The following is a 20,277-nucleotide window of genomic DNA, read 5'->3' as shown; positions in this document are numbered from 1 at the left end:
TTCGTAGAAAGTAATTTCTTTTTGCACTTACCTAGAACAAAGATTGTTTATCGTTAGATTAAAAATATTGAGTAAAGATACTGGTGTATTACGTACTACATGTAAGTATATTATAAAAATACAATATGAATAGGACAAACATAGATACATAAAATATAAATTGGTAAAGTAGTAGGTAAGTATGCAATTAAATATTCAAAAAGAAAGTCTTAATATCCGTAAGATAATGTTGGTCACACAATAAAATGACTATCGAGCCAAAAATCACAGATTCGTACCTTCAGTTAAAAATTCAAATTACAAAGGGGCATACGATTACAAATTGCAGAAAAGCACACGTGTTCAAAAAAAGTACCGTTTCGCATTTCCTTTGAGTCCTCAGCAAAAAGGACGGCTAATAAACATGAGATAAATAAAATGTCCCTCACGTTATCAGCTAGGGATCCCTGTTAAAAAACCGTGAAAAAACATTGATGTTTTTGAATTGCATAATTTAATGCGGGTACCATTTTAGGGGCTTTTAGGCAACAGATTAAATTTTCTGTTGAAAATATTACAGCGTAGGATGATTTTTGTTAAGTAAAACATGCTTCTGGTATTTGTTTATTTCTGAAGAATTTGGCCAGAATGTGGAAGACAGGCAAAACATATTAGGTACCATAATATCACAATACATTGCATACATACACAAAGACACGTTAAAATTTAAAATAATTTTGAAAAAAAATGTACACAAGCATTATGTAACGCTTAGCTAGTTAATACTTTCGAGAGTGCACCAAACACAAAGTGTTACAACAAAATTTGTTATACTTTACCTGGCAATTACTGCTAAAACTAGCACTTGGGAAGGTAGCGTGTGCCCGCTTCCCCGAAACTCCGACGTGGGGGGAATTATCCCCCATCGTATGCAGTACGGCAACTTACCACCATAACACGATATCAAGGACTTTTTACTCTTTCTACAGTACTTTTTTCTAACATTCGTAGAATCGTGCTAACGTAGCGATTCCGAATTTTTCCTCCTTTAAAAGGAATTCGTACAAGTTTTGAAGAGTTTATTTTTTCGTGATTTGTCAAAGCATACTTGGAAGTCGGTTGTTTTGCGTGTAAATGTTTCGAATATATGTACTTGTCGTCGGGTTGCGGTGGGGGAATGTTGAAATATTTCCGTACCTCCCGTTATCTGATACTTAACCAAAGGAATGACGTGGATAAAATTTCTGTTTAAACTGTTTGCATTATAAATAGAAGTAAATAAAGTAATTTGGCGTTATTGCGCACGTTCTATGTAACTTCAAGACGCTCATACCATCGTAAAAAATATTACAAACCTCTAAAGACATAAAACATAAATGCCATCTCACAAAAAAGCAAACAAATCATCAGCGTAGCAGAAATCGAAAAGCATTTGTGAAAACGCGTTCAAAGAATCCAGCGGCAGTCAAATGGAAGAGACTTATTTCTTTATTTCACAAAGCATTCAGACAACGCCAGGACATTCCCTTGGCAAACCGTTCCCGCTGCACTCCAGGAACCCGCTATTAAAGACATTTTACTTTTTTTAAACGTCTCAAAGTGTTAGCGGGTGTAAAATTCAAGTCTTGTAGCGAAGTGTCTACCGCCATTCCGAACCAAGACTCGGATTTAAATGCAAGTTAAAAGCTGTCTTCTGAGATAAATTGGTTTCAGTCACGGATTTTGTTTCCTTTTCGGTGGAACGATGGATGTTTATTTTTTGGTTTACTTAAGATTCTGCTTTGGGAATTAGTTAAGTATACTTTTAAGTCCTTTTCTCACCTATTTTTATTCACAGTAAGTGGCTTTGCTTCTGTTTATAAATCAGAAGGTTATTTTGTGTAAATTCTGAGTAAAGTCCGTGAAGATTTACCCTAAACAGATGCTGCTTTTAATGGAGTTTCAACAAAGAAAATGCAGATACATTAATGAAATACTACAGGTGCATTCAATCCAGTTGTTCGCAGAACAAAATCAATATTCTACTGTAAGGTATTATTATCGCGAGGCGTCAGTCGATAATGGCGACAAATAATGAACTATAGCGTTGTGAACTATTCATTTAAATATACAGCCACGGTTTAATTTGCTTGAATAAAGAAATACGAAGCAAATATGACTGATGATTTTTTATTTGATTTTAATGTCCGAACACAAATAATTGCCGGCAAAGCAAGAAGGCATAGATTTTTGATCTTATGGGATGAGATTGCGATTCTTTTTTTTTCTTAATAAATAATTCAATCATTCAATTTACATTCAGGTGGCCGACAGATGACGAAATACAAAAAATCAAAAGCGAAACGAGGGGCACGCAAAAATGTCTAAATTCCTTCGAGATTAAATTCAACTTCCCATTTTTAAAATTACCATAAAAAGCCTTACAAGTTCTTAGTTAAAAATTAAATTATACTTGTCTTCTCAGAATTATTAGCCAGAAGTGGAGCTAGGGTAGATTGTATTAAGGAAGGAATGAATTTGCATGTTAAAACCTGGGTGAATCCCACTAGTAGTCTACAAAGTTGGTAAAGTTAAGGGTACAATAGATTTGCTTTAAGTCTTATGTAAGTTGGTGTTAACAGTTAGTGGAGTTCTATTTCATTTATTTGCAAATGAATGGTGGAGATTTAAGTTTTCTTCGGATTTTACTCTGAATAATAATTTCAGATTTCGATTTTCGTATATTTTATCAAGAAAGAGATAATTTATTTTGGCAAATATGCCTTACATAGAGTAGAGTTTAAAAGCATATTAACAAATAGGTACTACTTCGCTAATTTGATTTCGAACTTTAGTCCAAGTATTTAATAAATATTTCAGTACGTTGGAAAATACCTTCGTTGGGAATCAAGTTTCTAGCACATACAATTTTAAAATCGAATTATGTTATATCTCGCTCCTTTGGTATTGAACTGAAGTCTGTAACATTTTCAATATTGGATTAACCTACTGATTCAGTTTCTAAAGTAATTCAAAGTCATGAGCTGAGATGGTTGTACGATTTACTGAAGAGATTTCAATATATTAAAAATGCTTCTTGGTATTTTGATCTTAAAAGAACCTTAAATGTTTTAAACAGATGCATATTGCGTATTATTTTTGTAAAGTGCAACGCGACATATTTTTATTTTCGTGGCCCTTTACTTGATGTTTAAGAGTTCACTCTTATTTGAACACCCAAAATACAATTGAATCAATTTTACTGTTGGAGTAAAATAGTTAAATTGACACAATCGTATTTTATATGATAATATACAAATGTAGACCAAAATTCACCACTTACTCACAAAAACATCCCATTTGCACACAAACCAATTACCTAAAATACGGTTTCCTCACAAAGATGATAAGCTTCACCTGTAATCTGAAAAACCATTAACATTATAGGTGAACAAGATGCGCGCGTCTTGCCGCACCCCCCTCTACTTGAGCCACATTGGAAATTCATATCCAATTTGACATGTGAAACTATAGCGTCACATTCTCAGAGTGATTAGTTAACATCAATAATGTATTAATATGAATATTGTTTATGTATGTAGATGAGTTTTAATTAAAATCATGCTGTTTTGTGGTTGTAAGCGTAGAATTTTGTGGTTTTGGTTTCGATGTGGTTTTTCGGTGTAGCTTGTATTTTGGTTGATAAATGGTAAAAGTACTTCTACGAATGTTACCATGTATTTAGTTATTGGAAATAGGTGTAGGTATAAACTTGGCAATATTGTAGGTAGGTATCCAATTTAAGGGTGGGGTGCACCATGTAACTATAACGATAACCAAACCGTAACTAACTGACGAGATATATTACCGATTTGAGCAATATGCGGTAAGTGGCGGTTACCTGTAGTTACAAACACCAAACCTACCTGACATAACAAACACAGGTACAGCACACAAACCTGACGAAACACTAGTTAAATATCCACCAATCATCGCTGACCAGGCTCGCATCGTACATCAGATTAAAGCCTAATTACCAAATTAAAGTGCACCGATCCGCGTCATTGGCCTCCCCATACATTGGCCATTATCGATAGTTAGCCGATCGGCTATTACCGACAGTCACAATCGTCAGCCATCAAATCAGTACGTATCTAGGTAATCACTTAACAAAACATACATAAACCTAGTTTTTCCTAAAACAAAGTTTACTTTGAAACTTCGGCGTAAAAATCCATAGTAACAGTTTTTTTAAGAAAATGACGTTTATATTGTCGGTGAACTAAGGGCCCTTAGCCGATCGGTAATTACCGAGAGTCAGTCGATGGACTATTACCGACAGTCACAGTCGGTAGCCATCAAATCAGAACGTATCTGAGTAATCACTTGTTTACATTAGTTATATAGTTATAACTTAATTGATATATCTATGACTATAGTGTGTCGAGGTAATTATGGTGATTGGAAATTATATATTCTGGAATTATATTACGTTCGGTTATGGATGGTGTTTACATTATGAATGATTTAGGTTTGATTTGTGACAAATACGATTGGGTGATTTGTTACTATACAAGTCTGTTATGTTTATTTACGAATATTACTCCGTATCATGTTCTGTCTGATTATGATATGATCAAAATTTATTGAAATACTTTCTCTATTACCTTAGCTTAGCTGGCTATGATAAAATGGACAAATCTAATATGGCCTACGTACAACTTTATAGCAAGCAGTTTAAATAGTTAACATTAAATCACACATAAACTATAGCGTCGTTATAACAAATGATCAATAGCCAATTTAATAGATCCCATATTTGGCTACAGTACGTAAATTCACCTCCAACACACACACACGCGCACATACACAGCTACACAAACAAACACACACACAGTCGATAACGAATGTTCATTGTTACCGCGGACCGAAAACTACGCAAACTAACCTAATTTGGCACTAATACGTGCAGTTTTAAACTGTATAGTTATAGGTGTATAGTTGGAAATTGCATGCGGTTGAAATACACGGTCCTCTCGTATATTTGTTGGCCGGTTTAGAACGGAAATAAAACGTTTGAGAGTTATATTGTAATTTGGATGCATTTGCATAACGATCTGTGAAATGGGACCAAGTAAATACCTAAAATGTGCAACCAATATAATCTATTTTTCCCCCTATTTCGGCACTCATACATAAACATATAATAATTTGGTATATATAGATAGGTAATTATTTCTACGACTAAAACACAATTAAAGCCACCCTAATCACTCACTGGTACAATCTACCACAGCACGCACACACATACACAGTTTCCATCATCCACACACACATATGTAGTAGGTGTCAACTCCGCCAATAATTCAGGGCTGTGATTACGATGTGAAATGGCCGGTAGGATATTAGACGCACTAATGTGCATGTCAATGACTATTGTTCGGAGTATTGTGCAGAACATTCCAGATATATTAACAAATGCCTGGCCGGCTTCCAAACGGGGCATAATACTGGTTGAGGTTATGACAGGTAAGATGAAGAGGTTGCAAGCATTGCTGTGATATACTGCATATTGTATGTACAGGTTTAATACATAACTGAATTCCTTGCTAAGGAATGCTGCAAATTCTTGATGGAGAAATATCGAACCATCAAACAATAACTTTAACTAATATATTGGAAAGGTAAAAGATACAGTCTATGAACATAACAATGATACTCGAGCACACAAAGGAAAACGTAAGTCTCGCCTTAAATTCTATATCCCAAGAAGTTATTTCCATTTAGAAAACCTCCGGGATTTCAATGTACGTTTCCTTACATATCCTACTTATATTGACATTTAACTACACCCAGGAGGACTTAGTTGGTCTTGGAAGCTATAAATCGCTAGAAACGGTAACACAAGTAACAGATTTATTATCTGGAGGTAAGAAAGAACTCCCATTCCAATCTTAGAAATAAAAGAGTCTCTTAAAAGTACATTTCCAGAAGATCTGGCCAATTGATATAATTAGAACGTCGTTAAATGCGCACGTTTTAAATTGGTCGCTTCTTAATGAGCGAACCAATTTTCCCAATTTAACCAAAGCCTTTTAGTAATGGGTTTAAAAGTCTGCTTCTTAACTGCAGTATTAAGAAAGTTAACTTTGTTAAATACAATATAATTGTGACACAAGAAAAGTCTCACATCGAAAAAAGTGTTCAGGTAAAGTACACAAAGACAAAAACGAATCGAGACAGCAAACAACGAAAAACACCTAGCGGAAAAGAAAGAATTAGTCCGAACAATCAACGGAAAGGAAGACGAAATGTAGAACAATACATCGTTTAGCTTTCACCACCCACTGATGATAAACGATCGAATTAACACCGAGCCTTAACCAATATTGTAGTTGACAATTCTATAGTTCCACTTCGGGTCTATTCGTGCCTTTTCGGTGTATTCGTTTTGAATATCAAACAAAAACGTTGGCCGATCCATGCCATGCCAACAGCTGTATTGTTTACCAGCGGATTCATTAGCTGTGATGATTGCCCGCTATGAATATCTCAGGCCTAAGTCTGAACAATAATTGAACTCGACTTGAAATATGATTCGGATGTCTGTTTCAGTTTGCGCGAACCATTTGGGCATTATGGCCACTGTTTTGGATCGATTTGCAATCTTTATTCGAGATTTTTACGAATATGACCACCAGGATTACCTTGACTTTCATATGCCATTATAAAGTGTGTCAAAGTTTAAGGATTAAAATTAAACATACAAATCCACATACACCCAAACATAGTGTATGTACTCACGGTCCAAACACATTTTCTGCGCTCGCTACAAACTACTTATCCTTGTGAATATTTAAACAGGTTCGCGGTAATCGGTTTTTACTTAGCCACCTTAAATGTACGAGATTTGCCATCAATTTCGTGTGTCCCAGAGGCTTATCGGCGAATCTTCGGTGCAATGCCAAGTTTCGTGAACAGCCGATCAACATGCAAATTCGCCTTCCCAATTGTGTTTTAATTAAACCCGTATATTGGATAATATGAATTCTAATTAGTTGTATAACGTCTTTATGAAAGCAGAACTTCCTTTTATGGGGTAATTTAATTTGATGTTGTAGGAGGTAGTGGCCATATTTGTGATACATTTTTCCTTAAACATACAAGTCTTTATTCCTCAAGGGAACCGGTAAACAAATGGAGAACCCTTTGTAGTATTTGCCTAAAATAATAGATAGATATTGGCGTATATCTATTTACTTCGGCTTCCCCATGTTGTTATTCACATGAGGGGAATCTGGGCCACCATTGATCTCGGCTTAAGTTTGCATATGCTAGAAGTAGGTTCGAAGCAAATTCTATTATGCAGTCCCAACTCAATATGGAGATAAAAGGGGTTGAACAAAGAATACTTAATTCAAATGCCAAATAAGGATTCACTACAAATAAGTGACTTTTACCCAAAAGCAGAAACCAGAAAAAATATTCTATCTAACCAAAAACAAAGTGCCTTATCTAATGAAAATCCAAAGAAAACATACTTAGATAAAGGTCCAGCTTCGTACAAAAGCACTCAAGACAACGATAGCATTATGACATCGTCCAAGCTGAAAAGCTAGTTCGTGTCCAATTTCCTGTAAACATTGGCGCTTATTTTTAAGCGCAGCTGAGATGGGACAATGGAGATGAACGGGCGATTCCGGGGAGTTGCTCTAGTCTAGCTAATGCTCTAAGAGGGAGGATTAGGAACGTTAGATAGAATTTGCTTACGGCTATTGTTTGAGGATTTCTTTTTATTCTTGTAGAATCAATCAATCTTCTGCTTATATAATATTACTATATTATAGTATAGTGTTTGTATGTTTGCTTGAAAGCACTAATACAAAAAACCACTGATCGGATTCGAACAATTCCTTTTATGTTAGATAACTCATTTATTGAGGAAGGCTCGTGGAGAAATCTTCACGGGATGCGGGTGAAACCGCTGGCAGAAGCTAGTGTTTTATATAAAAGGTTTGTATATGCGCTTGCGAGAACAATCTTTCATCGAAAAACTCAATTTCTAAAATGAATACAATCCGGACGGAATATACATTTACACATACATGCGGTATAATGTAACTACATGAATACATTTTCTATTCGAACTCAAAGACTAGTTTATTTAAAACTGCATAAACCAATAGCATATCGGTTTTAAAATTTCAACGTAAAAGCAACAAAATATTTTAGTTCACGTTCGATGCCAAGCATAACGTGACTAACTTTATAGCGAACAAAATTTTATTTGAACTTATCATCAGCAAGTTTGTTTTAAGTCAATTAACTTTTAACTTAGTTTTCTGACGGTAAATTAAAGACTTTATTATAAGACAGTTTCGTAATTTACGCCAAGTTTATTTCGTTTCATGAAGTGCATTATATAGTACTCGCAACTGGAAGCGGCCATTATTAAATCTGTGGGAAAACTTTCATTTCGAAAATGGGGTTTCTATTGCATTACTTCGCGTGCTGTGGAACTAACATTTGTTGAGTAAATTACTTAGGTAGGTCAAATTGTTGTTGTGTTTTTGATTATTTGAAGAATATGTACGAGCTTCTTACTATCTTATTACAGGTTGCCTTTCTATATACTTTTTAAAATCAAGTTTATCCCGTCATATACATACTTCTGGTAATGTCTCCATAAAGCGTAGGTATGTTAGTTTGGTAATTGTTGATTTTTAAAGGTAATTTGTTCTACACTATTGTCTGAATTATTAAAATATGAAGGGGTGGATGAAAGACCTGGCATTAAACGACATATTGTGTACTTTTCGAAAATTTCTGTGAAATAGTCACAGTGCAAAATTATAGAAACAAAGTTCCACTTCTTAATCAAAATACATTTCAGCTAATCATACCCCACTAACCCAATAAATTAATAACCGACCAACAAATCACGTCCCAACTCATTATCCTTGCCATCCATCAAATATTAGCTTGTAAGGGAAGGTAAGGGAATTACCTGTGTAATCCCACACTGTCCCATACACAGCGATAACACCGTAGATTACGGAACCCTTGTTCAACACCTGACGTCATATCCGTCAATCATTAATAACTGGGGACCGAGTTATGAAAGGCAGCGAAAATGATGACGCTTCAAAAGAGAAGTGATGATTTGTGAGGGCTTTTGAATGCGTTTTTAGTGATAAGAGCTGGAGCAGTTCGTTGTTGATGCATATATAGTCGGTTAAAATGTTGGAACTCAGGAAAAGAACAAATCTATTGTGACAAAGCGCACGTATAAATATCGAATATCAATTTTCATTTCTAAAAGCGTTTTCACTGATGCTACCATGTGCTGCGTGTACACCAAACCGAGCTCATATACGCGTGATAACATATACTAGACTAATACAATAACATATAACATAAGCACGAAAGAAAGGCAAAATCAAAAGATCTAGTAAACTTACACAAAAAAGAATATTTTTAAAATACTACTAATTTTTAGACATGATCAATTTCAAATTACATTTCACCATCTTCACAATAAGGCTTACTTAAGCTACCATAAATTCAATTCAAATCAAACATGGGCCACCGTTGTTCACATAACGTTCGCAGGGCGCGGCTAATAGGCGAGTAATTTGTTGTGTCCCAACACTACAGATATCGGAGCCGGCCTGCGTTGCTCACCACTTAGCCTCCGTGGACTGGTAGATAGGCATATATAGATGTGTAGGGTACTATAGGGTCTCAAGTTGCATGATAGTCGAACGTTGTTTTGGTTTTGAATGATAGAGGAAGATGACCAGTGCAGTATATCTTCTTAATTCATCTACACGATTGGACAATTATAATGTGACATGTGAAATGGTGAGATTTTAGAAACACTGTTACTCAGCTTCATCTGGCTCTACTAGAAGCCGACCCCAATATGGTCGGGAAAAGACTAGGCAGATGATGAAATGGAATTTTAAATGGCTTTTTAAAACATCTTTAATTGGTTTCACACTTTCTTTTGGAGTGTCACATCTATACCTCTCTATAGACACCATCTTTCTTACTTAAACATATTTATATAGCAGAATCATGACCAAAATTATCTTCAGGAATAATAGCTCCAGCTATCACCAAAGTTTGTCTACATCCGTATAGTAAATTCGTCCAATAATTCCGTATTGATAAGCCATCAGTTTGTCATCCATCACTTAGTTTCTGTGCTATCGAGAGCAAACACGGAGCTATTTGTGTGACAACATCGGAGAAGTTTGTTGCTACAAGTGTTATAGTTTGCATATACTGAGAATAGTCAAAGTTTATGTAATCGAGTGGTGGTTAGAAAAATAACTGCATTTGTAGGAAGTATATGGCAATGTAAGCAAAGGTGTTAAGTGATGTAATTTGGTCTAGCTTCGGAACATTTGGGAAATTAACACTTTCAAATCATTACCTACTAATATGTCTCAACCAAAAGAACAATAAGTATTACTCAACAAACACCCCACACAGAAGTCTTCAAGAACACAAAACAACAAATATGAACACAAGGAATGTTCATCAATCCGAATTATCACGCAGACAGCTAACACATCAATCTTTAATACACATTTCCTTTTCCATTTGACGTGAACGTAATGACGTTTCATTTCTCAAGTCACACCGAAAAAAACCTCATGTAAATCTTATTCCCTCGACATCACTTGAACGATGTCGACATAAAAATTCGCCAACACGGAGCCGTCGCATCGAGAGGGTTTGAATATGCAAATTGTAAGGTGGCACTCTTATAGCCCTCCGACTGGAATGGCGGACTTCCATCTCCAGAGAAAATATTATCATTGGAAATTCTTTAAACCAAGTTATTTGCTAAAAGAAGATTATCGGTAAGGGTGGAATTCCGATGTTAATGCGAAAACGTATTTCGGACGGCGATCAAAGGCAAATAGACACTGTTTACTCGCAATTTGCAGAAGTATGCTATTATTTGAAGAATTCGGCAAACAAGGAAACCTGTGAGATATCAAAGTGTCGTTGCCAGGCTGAAACGTTTAACTTGATATGCGTACGGCTTCGTATATTTTATTTACAAGTATTTATTATACGTAATTGAGCAACTTTCCATAAAAGAGCAAGTTACGACAAAGGTAAAGAAGGAAAAACGCAAATATAAACATCAACCGGGGGCCTGTTGAATATCCCGAAACGTTTCAGGATCCGCATTCTTGCCTTCGCACTCTACTACCCGCAAAAGTAAAAATATTTCACCTTAACCCGCGGTTACTTAGAAGAGAAAAACGTTAAAGGTAGGAGTGAGCGGTAGGTAGGTTTGACGTGAATTCAGTGCACGTACATCTCGGGGAATGGGGCGGAGAGATTGGCTCGTAAAGACACGACGTGGCCACCCCTCTAATTATAATCCGTTAATTGTGAAAAATCACAACCCTACCCACTCAGGAGTTAAAGGGGACAAACTGGGTTAAACTTGTATAAAGGTGAGGGTTAATCCGCAATTATGATGTACAGTTGAAACTCTTTTGTTTCTGAATTTAATTTATCATGACTTTTTTGACAAGAATGTCTTTCTCGACTGTCCTTATGAGACGGTTGCCAAAAAAGTAATGGAATATGAAATTAATCTCGACACGTTGTATTTCATATTTCCTTAATTCCTGTTTCATGTCGCGAAGACGTATTTGGTATTCTGTGCCAAGTATTTCTGTGCTCAAACTTGAATAAAGAAGCGACCTGAGAGTGTGACTTTGGAAGGACGTCAACATTGATGTCTATACTGCAATGGTTGTTTCTAGGTAATGTTTGTGACCTTGTAAGGGGTAATTTATAAATCTTCTGAACCAATTTCAAAAAATCTTTTAACACTTCAAAAATGCGATAATTTTATCAGCGTGATACGCTAGATATCTAATCCTTACCACTGGGACTACTGGATACTGGAAGTACATAGTTCTCTCAGGAACCGAATAAAACTGCGAAAATAAACCAGTTTCAAATACACTTGAACTCCATATAAGGTTATTACGTAACGCTTTATAGCTACGTTCGACATTAAAGGTACGTACGTACGTACACCTCGCTACGGTAATGATTCGATCGCTAGGCTTAACGTATTATCGGAAAAGATATAAAATTGTATTATAGCCGGTGGAAAACTATAACCCTCAATGTTATTATAGATATAAAACTCATCTTAAATAACATACGAGATGTAGGTATGTAGGGAGGAAAACTGCTGAGTGCAAATATTAATAGGAAAAACACATTAAATGCTTATCGATTAAGCTGCAGGTTTAATCACCTAATAAGCCCTAATCGATAAAAATGAGAAAACATTATCATATTGAATATTTTTTACGCTCAATTCCAGTTGATTTGCGATTTATACATTAAAATGTAAGACTAAAGAAGCATTTTTGACCTTAACAAGAATCGGTAAGCTATTGACAGACAGTCAAACGAAACTACTAACCACACACCCAAAGGAAACTCACTGTCACTTTCATTCAAGTAACGACCACATTATTCTCAAATTACTCAATAATACATTACATTATAATTACATAACCATATAAACACACACAGTCACACACACACACACTGTTCCCCACACTCCAATAAATGTCAATGGCTGTCCATAAAACCAGCTAAACCCCATGCGAGTACAACGACTTCCAAAGGTCACGGAGTACTCAAGGTCATACCTACCGAATTCTACACTACCCTCGGAATACGGAATAAAGTTTTCAAGATTATACCTCCCAGTTACCGGCTTCGTAACTCGTTTAAAGTAATAGGTAGGTTCGGGGATTAAATTAAGGACTTTCGTATTACCTACCCAATATTCTGAGGTATCTTAAAGTCTAATTGCTTTTGTAAGTTTGTTGTTTTATTTATTTTCTAAATAGCTTTGTTGGCGTGAAAGTTTATTGGTGTTTAGTTATTTATATGTTAAGTCTGAGGTTCTAGTCTTCCCAGACTAAGAAATTTCTGCGTGATCTTTATCAAACGATGACATAATTTGAATGAAGTATCATATTTAAAAAATAAAAAATAAAGCACTCCCAAGTAAACATTTCAACCATAATAAACTAAGTAACAGGGTCAAGAACTAAGCTCAACTAAGTTACAAGCAGAAATACTGTTGAAGGGAAAATTTTCTTCCTGAAGCCACAAAGTACAAGCCCCTCGATACACTTCAATTCGGTCTAAATACTAAACAACTTTAAACTTACAAGCCAACGGAAAATGCAGTTCACAAACCAACCCATAAGCTCCAAATTCGATTTCGCAAAGTTAGCCTTTTACATGGGAGTTCACAATTAAATTTCGACTCTAACTAAAAGCCAGAAGGTTACAAATTGCTTGAGAAAGTTACGTTTGGGTCAATCAGTTGGACATTTTACGGTCGGAAATAATAATAATTACTTGGAAACTCGACAATTTGTTGGGAATAAGGTACGTTTTTTCCGACATCGACATCGTTTCAATAATCATCTTAATATGAAATTGTTGTGAGAATCTGTCGAGAGCTGGGAGCTTATTGGTGGTTTAATTGTGTCAATTGACATTCGCTAAATTGCCTATACATTATACTCATTGGCTTCAATCGACCTCAATAGTCACAAATTAGCAAGTAAAATGATAATGATACTATAGTCTTTCAAATGCCTTTTTCTAACGGAACAGCGAAATGTCCCTTGACATATCGCATGAGTTATAGCCACAAATAATGCCATAAAATATCGTCAGGTACAGTCGTGAGAAAAACGTTTACCATCATAAATAAACAATAAAAATGTCCTTGTAAACATGTCACGATCACGATACACAAAGCCTATGGGAAACTATTAACCATAGTTCATTACAGCACAACATTGAACGATAAATGTTTATGTTAATTAAAAACACAAAGATCGCCCATGGGGAATGGCCGCGAACACGCTATAAGTATTATTATTATTCTGTACTAACATTTTAGTGAGTTAAAAAGGGTCTCTTATGAAAATAACTATTTTTATTCTAATGACCCTCTCATTACAAAAGCTTTTGAGTTTTCAGTTCAAGGTTGAGCGGGTGTTGAAGGCACTTTAGTGAAATGGTAAACAAGGTGTGCTCGAGTGTCTCGTATACAGGGTGTATATTTGCAGGCAGGCAAGCGTGAACGAGGTGATTGTGTAACTGATTCTGAACCTGAACAATAAAAAGCCTCTCGACCTTGACCGGTTTCTTGGTGCGATGTGTGGGGAAGGTTAGCAAGCGGGTCGGGTAGGGTGGCGCATGAGCCTTGTCAATTGATGAGGCGCATACGTCCGACTTAACCAAAAGCCTTGATTAATAAGCAAAGATTTTGACCCATTCTTAGTCTCGAATTTTCACTTATAATACCACAAGAGCTTCAAAATTATCGGGTATTTTCCGATAGGTTCGTTGCAAACAAATGAAGGAGTCAAGTTTTTCAGGTTAAAAAATAACGAGCGCGAAGCGCGAGTGATTTTTCCTGAAAAACTTGACGACTTTATTTGTTTGCAGGGAACCTTGAGGGAAATGCCAGATAATTATGAAGCTCGTGTGGTATTCGGGAGATTATTTTTCCGTCCCAAATGTCGGCCACAACCTGTCAGTTTGACGTAGCAACGACCAGAGAAAATATTCAAAAAATTTTCAGTATAATACCATGTAGGTTGTACCACGTGACGTCGAATGGTGCAATTCTATTGGTCGATATTTGGGTCGGAAAAATAATCATTGTTATAGTAAGTTCAACTCAGTCGTGCGCGCGGCCTTATGTGTGGGTAACCCTTGTACATATACAGTGACTTTGTGTGCGTGACAAGAGGTACAGTCGGGTACAATACAGTTATTTAGGGGTTATATGGGAGTGTGTGGTGTTTATTTATTTATAATGATTATGAATCGCTACTTGAAAAATCAAATGATGAATTTTCGGATTCGCTACTCTCCAAGATGAATTATAAATTCTGACTCCATGTCAAAATGTCTATAGTATTCTTCTTTTTTCTTTTGTACATGTCGACAAGTATTACCCCACATTCCTTCATCAATTTGACTTAAACGTTCATTTATGAGTTTCATTATTTCCGTCTTATTTTGGTCGACATTATGCGAAGCAATTTAATTTATTTTAATTCCCCACACATTTTGTTTACATTATTATACTAGCTAGATTATACCTCTTTTTACATTCTTAGTCCACACTTTTATTTATGGTCCGCGTACCCCCAGCCTGAAAATATGTAAGGAGTATTTAATTCATCTTAGATATTTCACCTTATTTATTTCTTAGATACTGTCAATGTCAATTTGAAAAGACGTATGAGAAAATAATGAAAAACTATATTTAATAATAAAAAGCTTTGAGTCGTGAATAACTAGTATTTTCGTAAACGACTGTACCCATAACAAAAAGCGATAAGAACACGTCATGCTCGGACGACGTCACTGTCACACGAATGAAAGTTGTATATTTACAAGCCGACGCACACATAGGGCCGCGCGCAAATCTGAGTTGAACTATCTATAACTTGAATAGTATTTACCATTCAAAGCACGAAATTATTTAAAAAAATATATGCATTCTGAAGTCTCATTTTGCAGTAACACAATGAGTCACGGAAAAATAGAAGAGACATAAAAATATTTTCATGCGGAAATTCCTAGACTAAAAAAGTTCTGCACAATAAATCTTCAGCTCTTTGCAGGCTCGAAAAAAATAATGCATGCATTCCGCTCAAGTACGCACACTCTTTAAATCTCATAATTTGTGCGTAGTTGAACGAATGAATGAATCCAGAGTGAATGTAGGTCGTACTCGGGTCGTTTGTTGAGTTACATTCATCGCCAGGTGAATGGGACGTTTAATTACATTCGCTGTAAAGCATTCTCGACGTTTTTATTCATTCACTCGCTCCTCTGTTCATATCTTGGTCCGCAAATGCATCAGGCCCTCCAGTTTATATGCGATTGTGAATATATTTTTGCTTGATGTATGGGAACCATTATTTTTAGTTTTATGTGACATTTACAGCCAATGATGTACGTTGTTGATAAAAGCTTTTAAATAACGTTGATATTTATGTTTTGGGATTTTGGCACCAAGATGAGTAAGTTTTGTTTGGTATGGCAGGGACAAATCTCAAAGTCATTTTTTGCAACGACCCTTGTAGTAGATAAAGAAGATGAGAAGGGTTCAGCTGAGTAACTAAGAGGCATCAAAGTTTAGGTGGGTCCTATATGCATGTCGGAGACTGTCAATAGTACGGACACTAAACGTCACGCAAGCGCGCCCTCTGGTGGCGTTTCCGGTGAAACAACATTTTGGCGCGCTTGGCAGAGTAGTGGTGGTCGGCGTGGCGTCCGCGGAGCTCAGTCTTGGTCGAGTCGTCGTGCTGCGCACATCTCGATACTGCCTTTCGTTACGTGTAGTGTACCTAGTGTTGTAGTACTGTTGTAGATCCATATTGTAAAGTGTGTAAAGTGTCTTTTGAAATTAAAGTGTAAAGGTTCTTCTAACCTAACAGACAGACATGTGTTGCTGGGGAGTTTGTTCCGCCACTTCTTCTCCCCAAGCCAAAACACATAGGAAGTGGCGAAGGGCGGGCGTTTTGGGGGCTGTCTTTTGTTCTGACTAATTTGAATAAACGTTTGACTTTTGAGTTCGTTTGAGTTTTGAGTTTCTTTGAGTTATCTCTTTGCTTGATTACCCTAACTGATGTCGGACGATAGTGCCATCCTGATGTTCCGCCGCCTTCCGACATCAGAAGTGGGATGTAATCCGAATGCCCACATGTGTTAAGGGTTGCCATGCCCACGTGTTCAAAAAGTGAAAAAGTGATGTGCTCGTTCGGAGTGATGTGTGGCGGCCGATGGTGGATTAGTTTCGGGAGAATTCGCCACGTGAAGACAAACTTTCTGGATTTCTGAGTGCACGATAGGCACAGGCTGAATACCTACTGGGAGAAGAAAATAAGGGAACATCAGAATTTTGATATGGAGGTTATAGTAACCACGGTTATGGTAATGGTATCGATTTCCATTGTGACATGTCAAACTAGTTATTGAAGGTACGCTAGAAAATTAACCGATTTATCTTCTCATTTTCATGTTTCAACAATGACGGTGATTATTGTGCAATATGGCGACAAAATTACTGCGGAGCATCTCAGCTGCCAGGAGCCTGACGTGTCATCGTGAGGTCGGAGTGTTGGTGCTCGTGCATCTACGTGGCTTCACGTCCGCGAAAGCCTTGCTGTACTGCGCGCCATAGCGATGTGCGCATCGTCATGCGCGTTGAGGTGTTGAGTGGAAACCCGGTGAGACCGATCCATTTTTGCTTTATGTTGAGGTTATTTGTCTTACGACATTTTTAAACTTGAGGCAGTTTCAGTCTCGTTGTTTAGTGGTATTGCTCATTAATTGGTGGAATCGTAGATAATCAGAATCAGAAACCGTGAACCTAGGTTTGATCCCAGAGTTGAAAATTATTAGTTACCTTATCTCATCAATATCCTAAAGTTAGAATATTTCAGTTTTTGCGTCATTTGATTGAATTGTGCATCAGACGATAGATTTTTGGTAAAGTGTTACGTTCACCTACTCTGTAATTTCGTTGCGCTAAGTTGTACCAATGATGGAGACCGGGGTGACTTGGAAAAGACCCGTTGGCCTGTGTGATGGCATCGGGGTGACCAAGAAGAGACCTATGTAAAGTCTGCGGTACTGTTGTTTTTATTGTGTTAAGCTGTACCTAAGATGGGCATCGGGGTGACCAGGAAGAGACCCGTATACATCTGTGGTACAGTTGGTGTCATGTCACTATAGTTGTGGTTGTGGTCCCTAGGAGGCCAGGATGGGCTGAGAGCTCGGCTAAGGGACACGACGGTTTTGTGAAGCCTATCGAGTAGAAGGCGTTGATGTGAATGACAACCGTAGCTGTAATAATTTTGTAATTTACAAGTTCAGTCTGACTAGCAATTCGATCTTTCTTTGATTTCGTGCTTAGAATTTAATGTAACTAGTTTCTTCATTTAAATGGTGATTGCTATTCTTAAAACCCATAACATGTGTTTAGGTCTTACCATCGAGAAGGTTTGTTGCTGACCCATATGTTGTCAATATTTGATGCCTAAGCACTTTCCATTTCTGACTTAACAGATAACATCTAAGGTGAACCGAGCCTGGAGAACAGGACGAGGTCCACTAGTCAAGCGGCGCGCGAGGTGCGCTGCAGTTGCTGTTTGGAGCGTCATCCTCCCCCGGATTTGTCGTGGAGGCCGTATGAGTTGCGGCAGGCCAGGACATCGCATGTCATCGCACAAGGTGAAAGCATTCTATTGCATTGAAAATGTTTAGATTGATCAGACAAACTTGACAATGACTAGCCTGTGTGGCAATGACTATCCTGTGTGGCAGCTAGGAGCCTGTGTGGCAGCTAGGAGCCTGTGTGGCAGCTAGGAGCCTGTGTGGCAGCTAGGAGCCTGTGTGGCAGCTAGGAGCCTGTGTGGCAGCTAGGAGCCTGTGTGGCAGTTAGGAGCCTGTGTGGCAGTTGGTAGCCTGTGTGGCAGTTGGTAGCCTGTGTGGCAATTGGTAGCCTGTGTGGCAGTTGGTAGCCTGTGTGGCAGTTGGTAGCCTGTGTGGCAGTTGGTAGCCTGTGTGGCATTCAAGTGTGAGCGATATTAATAAGCCTGTGTGGCGTAATTATGACCCTATGTGGTTCTGTGGTTCAGATGGATCTGTGTGACTTTTGTTCAGTGTGCTACATAGTGGTCAGGAGTGGCCGAGGTTGTACTGTGCATACTGTGCTGTGTTTGTGTTGTTGCAGATTAACCCACGAGGACTACGCAGGATGGCTGTGTCGGAGACTGTCAATAGTACGGACACTAAACGTCACGCAAGCGCGCCCTCTGGTGGCGTTTCCGGTGAAACAACATTTTGGCGCGCTTGGCAGAGTAGTGGTGGTCGGCGTGGCGTCCGCGGAGCTCAGTCTTGGTCGAGTCGTCGTGCTGCGCACATCTCGATACTGCCTTTCGTTACGTGTAGTGTACCTAGTGTTGTAGTACTGTTGTAGATCCATATTGTAAAGTGTGTAAAGTGTCTTTTGAAATTAAAGTGTAAAGGTTCTTCTAACCTAACAGACAGACATGTGTTGCTGGGGAGTTTGTTCCGCCACTTCTTCTCCCCAAGCCAAAACACATAGGAAGTGGCGAAGGGCGGGCGTTTTGGGGGCTGTCTTTTGTTCTGACTAATTTGAATAAACGTTTGACTTTTGAGTTCATTTGAGTTTTGAGTTTCTTTGAGTTATCTCTTTGCTTGATTACCCTAACTGATGTCGGACGATAGTGCCATCCTGATGTTCCGCCGCCTTCCGACATGCATAATTTTTAGAGGTAGGCAATCCTCCAAAAATATCTCATATCACTTGAAAAATTACCAGAAATATCAAAATAAAATTACCCGAAAAGATGCATGAAATACAAAACACATGACCACACTGAAAACAAACCAGTTACTCCAACCCAATTTCTAACAGTTCAAACAATTTTCCGTTCGACTGTACCCCAAGTATACTCTTCAATAATTAGGCGAACGTCACTTGTTCTCGCGACGATACCGCAGTTACTTCACAAAGGAATAGTTTAGAGTTTAGAACATTACCAGTTCAATAACTTGCGTATTTACAGTACATAGTTACATAATGATTTATTTCAGTTCTATTGTTTTGATATTGATCCGGAATAGTTGTTGTACGACACAAATGTTATAATGTGATGTAATTCGGAATTGCATGTTCTATAGATGTATTGTTTTCGGTTCGATTGTATAGAATTTATAGATCTGGTCATGTACGCATTAAACATGAATTATTGGTCGTAAAATAATGACTATCATTTACACTGAAGTAGTTTATTTGTACTATGTATTTTGACTATTTAAATTACAAACACTAATTGCATATCCATTTAAAATATAACTATGTATATCACCCATGAAAGAATTTTCAAATAGGTCAATAAATTCAGCAGTATGTACGAAGCTCTTGGGATATACAAAAAAAACCTCTTTATAATGTAAGCAGGTACAAAAGTATAGTTTACCCAAAATAAAAATAAAATCCTTATACATCCGTAATACAATAACTAAAAATTCAAAGTGCTTTAACAAAACAGTGATTCAGTACATACACAGTTAATCTCCCACATAAGGTTGATTAGCATCTGTAAGAGCGTTCGTATCGAGATCGCGACGAAATACGCTACATTAAGTGCCAAATGAAACTTCAAAGATGTATGTAGGTAG

General features: G+C 37.3%; 1 protein-coding gene and 1 long non-coding RNA gene across 2 annotated transcripts in view; one reads left to right on the top strand and one right to left on the bottom strand.

The window, feature by feature from the left end:
- Apkc (atypical protein kinase C) overlaps window positions 1–20,277 on the bottom strand; it is a 193,361-nt gene that overhangs the window by 97,880 nt on the left and 75,204 nt on the right. The window lies entirely within an intron of this gene.
- Window positions 16,223–19,260, top strand: LOC126055574 (uncharacterized). Its single transcript, XR_010277376.1, has 2 exons — window positions 16,223–17,294; window positions 18,136–19,260. It is a non-coding gene; the product is annotated as an uncharacterized LOC126055574 (long non-coding RNA).

Source organism: Helicoverpa armigera, chromosome 18 (assembly GCF_030705265.1).
Source record: "Helicoverpa armigera isolate CAAS_96S chromosome 18, ASM3070526v1, whole genome shotgun sequence".
NCBI classification, from domain to species: domain Eukaryota; kingdom Metazoa; phylum Arthropoda; class Insecta; order Lepidoptera; family Noctuidae; genus Helicoverpa; species Helicoverpa armigera.
This window is presented reverse-complemented; position numbering and strand designations above follow the sequence as displayed.